At 39.3% G+C, this 11383-nt stretch overlaps 1 long non-coding RNA gene across 2 annotated transcripts; it reads right to left on the reverse strand.

Moving 5' to 3' along the window:
* Positions 1-1435: 1435 nt before the first annotated feature.
* Positions 1436-10477, reverse strand: LOC142056438 (uncharacterized). 2 transcript variants are annotated; one of them, XR_012660336.1, is made up of 3 exons: positions 10437-10477; positions 9309-9501; positions 1436-8487 (listed from the first exon to the last, which is right to left on the reverse strand). It is a non-coding gene; the product is annotated as an uncharacterized LOC142056438 (long non-coding RNA). The 2 variants fall into 2 exon arrangements; XR_012660337.1 differs by having other exon boundaries at positions 1436-6791; positions 7422-9501.
* Between the last annotated feature and the right edge of the window lie 906 nt (positions 10478-11383).

An 11383-nucleotide genomic window follows, 5' to 3' on the forward strand; every position in this document is an offset into this window, starting at 1 on the left:
CGTATCTAGTACTTATGCCTGAAGCGTCAGGAATGGAGCGTTGGTGCCAAAAGGAGCACATGCAGCTCAGTCACCTCGGTGGGAAGAGTTAATTTCAGTCAGTGAGAAAAGCCTGGTTACAGTCAGGAATTAGAGATATTTTATTAGAACGGGTTTCTGAAGTATATCTGCTTTGGTTGTATCAGAGCTCTAGGCACTGATGTAAAGACTGGTTCAGAACAGAAGAAGAATGTGGACAGCTACATCTGCGAGTTCCTTGGTTTTCCTCTTTTCTCACAACACTGATGCTTTAGAAAGTGCCCAGAGGAGTCTCAAGAGACATGGGCTAGAGACAGGAGGAGCACCAGCCCAGTGAAGCTGGTGAGAGCTGGCAGCTCTCTCCTGGAGACCTGCAGCAGAACAAGATCTGCACTGCAGGGCCAGAAGATGACACTGTGGAGGTGGAGACCACCAGCAGGGTCAGTTGCAATTCCCCTTTTAAGTTTCACTCTCCATGCAATGGATATGCTGCCTGTATGATTTGATCACTTCAATATTAAATCTTCCTTTTGTAGACATAAAATATGAGGTGTTAAAATACAGATACTGTATTATATAGAACTAAGATGTTCTTTTTCTCATCTGCATTGTGAAATAATGAAATAGTTTCTATCAGGCAGATTGAATCTTTGCTGTTTTTCAGAATGACCTCATGCAAGGCTAACTGTCTGCCCAGTTCTCTGTAGGCAGCCTTTTGCTTTCTCAAATTTCATTACGTGACTTGACTGGTTAATTTGTTGTCTTTTAAGCTGTCCATACTTTTTACTCTAGGGCAATAGGCAATGTTTATATTTAGAAGTTTTTGCTGCCATGGTGCTTTATAACATTGATGGGTTGGTTTGTCTGACCTGGCACTCTTTTGTCCTGAGCCCTTTCTGTCAAATTGTCTCAATTATCTCTCCATTCCTTTGATAGATTGTACCCCTGTTGTAATTGTCGAGTAGACAATAATTATTTGGGACATTTAATTATTTTCAGACTGGGCTTGTTATATATCTCTGAGTTTCTGATGCTTATGATTTGTTTTGTTAGGGGACCAGGTAAAAAGTAGCTATTGGCTATTATTAAAATGCAATTCAGGAGGATTTGAAGTCTATATTTGCAGGAGGATTTGCGGTATATTTTATGTTTCTTTTTGCTGTCCATATTAAAAGTAAACAAATCCCCACATCATCCGAAGTCTTTTGCAACCAGAGGTGACTCTCACCCACCCGCTAACCTTGCGGATAGTGGGGTCCAACCCCACCAGAACATTATGAACCCTGCTAAAAACTTTCTTTGCTCCTCTGTTTTAATAGGGATGTGCAGCGGCAACATAATGCAACAGGAGTTTAAGAACAACATAGGTTGTTTATTATCAGGGTAAAACTAATAAACCGAGAATATTTACCTATTAACTACTGGAAAGCAGAAAAAAGTGGCCAGTCACCTGTAAAAAGACTGCAAAACAACTCTTTTTGTTAGAACTCTGAACAGACTTTTTGTGTTGTCTGAGTTGCTACAGGCTCTGCAAGTATCAAGATGAGCAGTGAAGTTCCTAACATGTAACAGCTTGTTAAAATACATGATAACTTTCCATCTTTACACATATATATATGATAAAGTGTGAATGGACAGTTTTAGGACACTCCTGAGCCTGCCCCATTGCCCCGAGTGAGGTCTCTGATGACTTATATGCATGCAAACACAGATACACATGCAGCTGCGCACAAGCCCACTAGAAGTTTTTCTGTTGAGATTCCCACCAGCCAACAAGCTTTAAAGCTGCCACTACTTGCAACATCTGTGAAATATGTTTTTGGCTTACAGGGTCTTCTTTATATCCCACGCTATCTCCTCCAGCATCATTCAGGGCCACTGACAGAAGGAATAACCTGTTATTACCAAATGCCAACTTACAGCACGGCAGTTACTACAACGGCGTTTCCATCCTGAATGTTATATAGCATGAAATTTTCTGGTTTTAACATCTATGTAGACTAGCTAATAGTTTCCATGTATCACCCAGTAAAATAACTCATACGGATGGCCAAAACCAAACCCAGAATATCATGGAACTGTTGCTTGTAGCATTTTGCTCACTTTCATGTAAAAATAGTCACATAATCAGTAACTTCCTTTGGAAAGCCAAGTAGAAACCTGCATCATTTACCTCAGTTAAATCTGAGTCCTTAAAATGTAATTTTTCTGAAGTCATCCCTATTTTGACCACAAAATGAGTAATCAGAAGTAATTTAACTACATAGGAACTGATTATTAACCCTTTACTTCTGAGCAACTGACCTGGTACCTTGCACTGAAGAACAGGAAAGAATTTCCTGATATGGCTTTATCCGAGTTTCTTATTTTTCACCAAGGCATTTCTTCCCATAGCTTTTAGGTACATGCATGGATTAGTCTTTTCTAGGCTGGATATGCAAAGTCTTTAACTGGATATTCGGAGAGTAGGGTTTTATTAGCTTTATATTGGCCAACAGAAGTGCAAAACATTTTTTATGGGAGGAACATAAATGTAAAACTTTTTTTTTACAGGAGGAACATACATTTCTCAGAACTGCTCCTGGTATGACTTAATTTTTTTTTCCCGTTGTCCCTTCTTTTCAATTAGAAGGTTAGTGTGCCTGCTAGTAAGTTTGCTGTCTGTTTTAATCTTCTGTTGCATTTCTTCTGCATATGGATGAGGTGCAGACACCAAACTGTAGTGACTGTGGCCTTGGTTCTGCAGCAATATTTTTATATATTTACTTAATATAAAGCCTACACCATGACACCATCCATCATTATTGTATTGTGACCCTTGCAATATTTGTTGTTTCTCTTAAAAGCTCACTTTGTGAATCATGTCATCAGGAATCTCAGCATTCAGCTAAACAAAAATATAAATTTTTATCTTCCTAATAAGAGGGAGAAGTTTGAAACTATGAATACACCAAAAGGCTTTTAAAGACAGTAGGTAAAAGAGAAAGATAAATTTATTTAAAGATTATTATGATGTTTTAGAAAAGCCTTCTGTTTTGGGCTGGGTGTGATTGTTGAATCCTGGACATTCAGGAGACAGGCAAAACTGCTTTTAAGCAGAGGAAAAGCATTAAAAAATTCTAGCAGGGAAAATTATCCTGTGCATTGTTCATTTCAGTGAAGATGACTTTCTAAGTTGCTGATACAAAACCAGCTGCTTTTTGGTAATGATAGAATTAGTGCCCTGTACAAGCAAAACGTATGCCCCTAAGAACGACTAGCACTCCTAGGATATAGTGCAATGGTATTTACATTACACATACTGGGGAGTGAAACTGGTCAGAGGCTACTGCCAGGATTCTCAGGGCTTTTGAACATTGATAACAGAAGTTCTTGATGAAGTGTGTAACTGGTAATACTAAACAATAACTACTGCTTGTTTTTTATACATTTGGATCCATATTTATTGAGCTGAGCTGAGCTGTTGTTACATTCTGCCAGCTTTATGAATTTGCAGAAGAGATGAAGTAGAATGGGAAAAAAAAAAGCTGACTAGAGTCAAAGATACAGAAGAAGAAGGGAAGCTACAAAATTAACAGTTCTGAATTTATCTTAACTAGTTCTGTTAGAGGAAAACATATCATGCTGGATCTGACAGCCCAAGGGAGGATAGGCTACAGTAGTGCCCCTAGGTCCAACAAGCAGTGAGTCTCAAAACGTCTCCCCAATATGCACAAGCACACACAGCACCTGGATACGCCACATCCCTGTGTATATACATGGCTGGCCACACAGACCACAGACAGAGAGAGCACTCACATGAACACAGACAGCACCAGTGGCTTCGTCCTGCTCCCCTCTCTGGCTGAGCAGGGTAGAGGTTCATTGGAATATATATATGAGAGTAGTGTGGATCTCTCCAGTAGCAAGGCTCAGATGCTCAGCCTGCCCAGTAGCTGCTCCTGGATCCCAGTCTCTCCAGTTGTGAGGACCTGGACATAGAAGCTCCCAAGGCTGCAACCCTGCTCCAGTTCACAGAATCACAGAGCGGTTGAGGTTAGGAGGGACCTCTGCAGGTTTAGTCCAACCTCCTTGCCTAAGCACAGCCACCCAGAGCTGATAGCCCAGGACCATGTCCAGATGGCTTTTCTATATCTCCAGGAATGGAGACTCCACAATCTCTCTGTGCACAGCCTGTGCCAGCGCTCAATCACCCTCAGAGTGAAAAAGTGTTTCCTGCTGGTCAGAGGGAACCTTGTGTGTTTCCATTTGTGGCCATTGCCTCTTGTCGTGTCACTGAGCACCACTGAAAAGGTCCTGGCTCTGTCTTCTTTACACTCTCCCTTCAGGTATTTATATACATTGATGAGATTCCCTTGAGCCTTTTCTTCTCCAGGCTGAACAGTCCCAGCTCTCTCAGCCTTTCCCCGCAGGAGAGATGCTGCAGTCCCTTGATCACCACCACCTTTGTGGCCCTTTGCTGGGCTGTGTCCAGTATGTCCGTGCCTCTCTTGTACAAGGGAGCCCAGAAGTGGACCCACTGCTCTGGGGGTGACCTCCCCAGTGTTGAGAGGGGAAGGATCACCTCCCTTGACCTGCTGGCAACACTTCTCCTAATGCTGGATCCCAGCATGTACTGTTCGCTGCTTTTGCTGCAAGGGCACGTTGCAGGCTGACATTCAGCTTGCTGCCCACTGGAACCATGTCTTTTCCTGCAAAGCTGCTTTCCAAAATGTTCTTCCCTGCATGCAGGATTGCAGCACCAAACAGAGGTGTGTCCTACACACCTACACTGACCCCCTCTTAGTCTGAAAGGTGATCCAGGGAGCTGCTGCCAATGACTTGCTTTGGTGGGTTTCATGCCTGGCTACTGGGCTGAGGGTCTCCTGGGAGAGAGCACCCTCAGCCCTTTTTCCTGGGATATTCTGATAAAGAGAAATAAGAAGGGTGTGCTCATTTTTAGCTTTGTCGGCATAGCTTGGTAACTGGTAACTGTAGCTCTGAATATGTGGGGTTTTTTGATACTGTAAGTACCACCAAAATTATTTGCAAAGCATACCCCTTATAAAATGACAAGATGCATTAGAGGTGTTTCAATATTAACCCTGTCTCTTCTAACTTAAACAATTTATGAAGCTAAAGTTTTCATTGTTTTATTGACAAATTTGAATTTCTATTTTGTAGCATATTGGATTTATTTGGAAAATTGTTGGAAAATACCCCAAGAAAGTAGGTACAGAACTGTAGTGTTTTATAAAATAATATAGAGGGGATGTTCACTCTTCTGAATGCTTTTGAAAATGTGACCCAATATGCTTGCAAGAAATTCCAAGTAGAAGGTCAAAAAGGGCCAAATCTTGAGGTCCCTACTCTGCTTTTATTTGGGATTGACTCTGATAAAGCTCTTACTCACTCCTGTGTGGGTTTTGCCTGAACAAGCACTGTGCAAGACTTACAATGCCAGGACTTAGTCCACAAAAATTATTAGCTCAGGTCACAGCCTAGGCTTTCTTATACAATTTATCTGTCACTTACTTATGTTATAAAAGTGCAGAGGTGATAAAGAAGTCATCTCTCAGGTCATATAGCAGTTCAAACTGCTGTGTCTCTGATTAAGCATTGTAGACAAAAGGGGATAATAAGATCCAGGGGAAGACAAGAAAAGTAGAAGTAAAAAGCTTGCACAGCTATTGGAAAGAAAACTTACATTATTTTGCTACAGACTCAATAGGGGCATCTGATCCTCACTTCTTATGAAGTGTAGTTCTGACTGCCCAAAATTGCTTTAAACATGAAAAAGATGAGACCACTGTGCTTAATAATGCTGTTAACACTGTGTCTGAAGAATTGTTCCTTCACTGTGCCGCACATAAATACTGCTTGGTCTTCATCTGTGCAAAATGTAGAGGTAAACTTTAACTGAGGGCTTTTCTTTTGGGATCGTGTGCATTCAGGGGGAACAAAACCCCTATTATCAACCTAGAAATACAACAAGTTTGAGAGCGTTGTGGCATAGAGATACTGAAACGTTAATTCATGCTTCTGTGACATCTTGGCTAGATTACTGTAATTCCCTGCTTGCAGGTCTCACTCAGCTCTCCTTTCACAAAACAAGAACTTGTACAATAATGCAACCACTGAGATTTTAAACATGCACAATAGCTGGCCATCATATGTCTCTGTGCTGAGATCTCAGTGCTGCCTGCCATTAGGTACTGGATCGATTTGAAGATCCCGGTGATGTGTTTTAAAACACCACATGTATCCAAATGAGTTTTTGGTTCCCTATTGTCCAGGCCCAATTTTACTCTAGTGTAAAAATGTTGGGCTTTCATTTGTTCAGGGCGAGAGTTACAAATCACTGTGTCCCATAGCTTTTTCATGCAGCTATGGAATGCACTTTGCCAGAACAGATTTGGAGTGTCACTCTTGTCATTGACTTGAGGTCAAGACTGTGGTGGGTTGCTTAACTTTTCTTTTTGTCACCAGCATCTCTGTTTGCGTCAGGATATGTTTAATAGAACATCCTAAGGCTTCCTTTTTTTTTTTTTTTTTTAACTGTTTCAGAGTTGCAGCATCCCTGTACTTTACAAGAGGGCTTTTCAAATGCCAGCAATAGTGTTGGCATTTCTGATTTTTTAAAAGCCACAAGAAGGTATTTATAGAAAGAGATTTAATGAGACAAGAGAAGTATTTCTGTCAAAAGGATACACCTACCTTACATACACTTTTTGTATATCACAGATAGGATAGGAAAGACATCTTTAGTTACGCAGCTGTGCTTTTTCTTCCTTCTATATTTTGGAATAGGATAGAAACCAATTTGTTTATTTTGATTGTGTACTTCACACAAATGCCTACAGAATTTGCTGTGCAAACAAGACCTTTTTATCTAAAACAGTTTGTAAAAATGATTTTGCTTTCAAAATTATTATGCAGGTTTATTGGCTGCTATAGTTCTGTCTTTTTTCTGTCCTTATCCTTCCCTCTTTTGACCATTATATGCTGTTCATGCTATGTATATATTTGCATCTTTACTACTGAGCATACGTTTTGAACCATAATGTTTCTACTGCTAAGCACAATTAGTGGAAAACATAATCTGCACATTTAGGCTTCATGAAATGCATGATCAAAACAAAAAGAAAAAAAAAAAAAGAACAGAAGTCCTGTATCCACACTGGTTTCTGGTCATGTAAATCCTATTTAGTGTCTTACTTTCCATTGAGATGAATGCGTATAGGCAGCTTGACACCTAAATAACCTATGGATTGGTCCCTAAGTGCTTTATCATTCTGTCATCTTTGCTCACAGCCAGGGTATTGTATACTACTTTTCTGTTATTCTCTAGCATTTAACTTTCAATATAGGTATTCTATTACATGCATATGTAATACCCATTTCAAAGCCAGGATGATACATACCCTTTTTATTTAGCCCAGCCTCTAGTTTCTTCTTGTCGGTTCCAGTTTTGAAGATTGTGACAATAAAAAAATGTTATCCTCCAGCATAGTATATATCATCTACAGTAGGTGAAGAAAGGCCAGAGTATTAAACTTCCGCCCAAGTTCAATATACTGTTATTAGCAGACCTGCTGAAGTTTGCAGCTTCCAAGTCTAAAGCCCTTGGTTTCTCAGTTAAGAAACAAGGATGTCTTAAAAGGCTAGGCCATACCTTATGTCCCCAAAGACTAACGAGCTTATGCTTCTGTGGAAGTTTTTTTGATAAAAAAAACCTTATCACCATTATAGACTTAAAGGTTTCCTGTCTCATGACACCTTCATGGATTCTTGTGCTTTACATCTCCAGTGGTACTAAGCAGGGTTGGATTTCACAAGGTGTTAGGTCTTGCTGTCATTTGGAGACATTTTGCTGCTAACAGTCCTGTTGGATCTTAAGCAGTTTGGTGAAACTTTCTTTTCCACATAAAGTGTAATGTCTTTCTTTACTGATATTCTTGTTTGACCCTGAATGTAAGGGAGGATGTATCATCTTCCTTGCTGTGCCTGTTCATTTCTGCACTGCCTAAAGATGCATTCAAAGCTTCTCCAGCAGTTAAATTTTCCTTTCTGTGTTTGCCTCTGTGTCTGTATTCAAGGCCAAATTCAGACATGGTGCATGTTACTTAGAACAATTCAAAAGGTCCCCTTAGATTCTGCCAGATCTATTTATACCATCTCTATCAGTGTATAACATAATCTGTAATTTACATACCAAGGAATTGCAAGAGGATTTCGATTTAAATAACAGAGACTCTCCTTTCATTTACACCTACTCATGAGTCCTTATTATGAAAGCTGTAGCAAGTTAGATTGACATTCGATGAACAAAGGGCAATTGTCTTCAACAGAAAAGAACAATAGTGCTCCAGTAGTTTTTTGAAGCATATTTTCGCTCTTATCATTGTCATTTTCATCTTCCTGGGTTTGGTGAATCCAACGTTTCATCCAGTGAATTAATATTGATCCCTGCCAGTCAGTATTTTGCAGCTGTGTGGAGGAGAAGAAAAAAACCTCTTCTTATTTCTTTCACTCTTGTGGCGTTGCCTGAATATATTTCTGTCTGGTTGGTGTGTGGATATTGAATGGGTTTTAGAGTGTCTCTAGTTTAGACCATTCCAGCTTTTTCTTCTGCTAGCCTGCTTTGCTTGGTGTAATGCTATGGTGAGTACAGAAATACCCCTGGTCAGGGAGACTCTGGGAGTCCAGGAGTTAAGGTATGGGGACAGCCAACGATCATGGTGCTGAGCCAGCTTGTCAGAATCATGACCTGGATTTTTACTTTTAATTTTAAGTGTATGATAAAACCTAGCTAAATTCCTAAGTGTTTGTGTGCTAAACGTCTTTCGTACATCTTTCTCTTTCGGTTAAGACATAATTACAATGTGAGACAGTACTTAGAATAGCCATGTATTGGGCTGCATTTCCTATGTTTTTTGTCAGCCGGTCCAAGCGTGTATCCCTTCGGAGAGGCAAAATATGAGGCAGTAGGTTTACAGACTGAGGGGGAGATAGGGGAAAAGAAGGGGAAACTCATATGATATTATTTCCCCTCACCAACAACTCTGGAAATCAGTAGTAATGCTACATTCTGTCTGTTCCTCACCTCCCAGATTATGCATGTGTTTTTGAAGAGTTGTTTAAAGGGCAAGGCTATCTGGCATTAGGTCCTGTCTATTAGAGAGGAAAGGATTTCCACTCATTTCCCTCTGCTTTGTGGGCTTCTGTCATTCTTAGCTTATGTTATACCACATTGCCTCTGTAGATTAGGTGAGTTAGAAAAGTATTAGATAACACAAATGTTGTCCTACTCAAATTAGATGTTAACTGGAGCTGTTCTTCTGATGTTTGACTTAGCAATTTTCAGCTCTGCTCTGCTGACTCTGTTAGTGAACTGAGAACAGGTCTGTATTATGGCTGCTGAGAGTATTAAGGCTTCTCAGTAATGCAGGTAGGCTCTGACTAACCAAAACATTTCCTTCACATTTGTGGACTTCAGAGTGTCTGTAAAGAAAAAAATTCTCAATGATAATGATTTTTTTTTCTAGAATCCTTTGTGCAGCCTCAAAGCATCAGTTTTTCTCAGAAAAGTTAGAGTCCATTTTTGACTCTAGTCAAAAATGTTCATCTTTTTAAAACTTGTATCTTGCAGATTGTTTTTTTTCTGAAACCACCCTATCTTTCTATCATATTGATGTTTCATGGCAAAAAGTTGCATCCCAGATTTGAATGATATACTTCGGCTTCTCTGCGAGCTCTGAGTTTGTAGCTGTTTGCAAACTACATGCCCTCTGTTATGCAAAACTGACAATTGAAGATTCCTATGAAATACTGTACAAAAAGCCCTAATCATAACAACAAACATCCAGAAAAGGTACATGTTCTTTCGAAACTTAGTATTGGATGTTGAAGCAAAGGCAAAATCTCAAACATCTGTATTTCAGTTGCTAAAAACAAATTGCACTTCTTCAAGTTCAGGCAAGCTTGTGATAGTAGTTAGGTTAGTCCCCGACATCTCCTTGCTGTAATTAACATGGTTTCTTACTAGGTAGATTGAACAGGCTAGCACTTTAGTGGCCATCTTGCTGCATGTAAACAATGTGTCTTCTGAGTTTATTAAATCTATGGTTTCATATGCCACAGTAAAAAAAGGTGAATGTCTGATTTACCTTTCAGTCATGTCAAAATAAATTTCTTGTGCAAAATATGGTTTGAATGGGACTCGAAACACATACTGTCTTTTTAAATCACTCTGAGCCCATATTTGCATCCCGCTGTGTATCTTCTGCAGTACTCTGAACAAACTTGCCGCCTGTTAGCTTCGGAGGGAGCGAAAAGCACTCATTACCATGCAGGATCAGGCCCTTTAGGTTTAGAAATAAAAAATTATGTATCTTACCATTAAGGAATGCCTTACACAATGAAAGGGATAAACTCACCATGAAGCTACTTTTGTGCTCCTAATGACTATGTGAAAAAATCTACAGGGATAAAAAGAAAATGATGTAAATACAGCAGTGCCCCACCACCTTTCAAAGGCAATATCAAATCATCCATAAAATTCTGTGAAAACAAACATCCAACTAATCCAGAAATGAAAGAAATTTTTTGTTTAAAAAAAAATAAATGAATAGACCTGTTCTTATTTGGATGATAAGCATTAAAGATTATCTCCAATAATTAAGGGTTTGGGGTGTTGCTGTACTCTTGGAACTAAACCTTTTAAATAACTTCCCAGTTTCCAGACCACTAAATCTTTGAAAAGTTAATTTTTGTTATCTCCAAATACAGGAAGCTTAGCACAACAATGGCAGTTCAAAGCCGCCCAGGTAAAGAGCCTTCAAAGAGTCATTCGCAATACAAATTCATAAAAGTCAACAGTTTAGACTACTCAATTGCTTTTAAGATTTTCATCAAATACATCTCAGCGGTTGAAACTTACCACTGATGCCTCCCAACTGAGTTAAAGTCAGAAAACACTGACAATGTTACCTTTATTTTTCTGTGGTTTTTAGGCAGTGAGAGGTAGCAACTGAACTTTGCCTCAATTTACTTTGTATCTTATCTTTACAGAACTGACTGAAAGTAAGTGCGCAAGTTAAATACTCTGGTACAAAAAATATTACTTTTCATGCTGTTATTGAGGTTTTAAAACACTAATTAATAGTAAGTGAATTGCTTAAATCAGGATATATAAATGTTGGCTGCTCTGTGTGATTAAAATTCTTTTAAATACAGATAGGTGCTCCCAAAGTTCTTTCAATCTAATAAAGGTAACCTATTCTAAGATCAAGATTATTTTAGAAGACATTCAGCATTTTGAGGACATTCTAGGCTTTCGTAAAAGTATTAATAAGCTCCTTATCAATGTGACAATAGCGTGATT

The sequence above is a fragment of the Phalacrocorax aristotelis genome, chromosome 4, assembly GCF_949628215.1.
Source record: "Phalacrocorax aristotelis chromosome 4, bGulAri2.1, whole genome shotgun sequence".
Taxonomy (NCBI): Eukaryota; Metazoa; Chordata; class Aves; order Suliformes; family Phalacrocoracidae; genus Phalacrocorax; species Phalacrocorax aristotelis.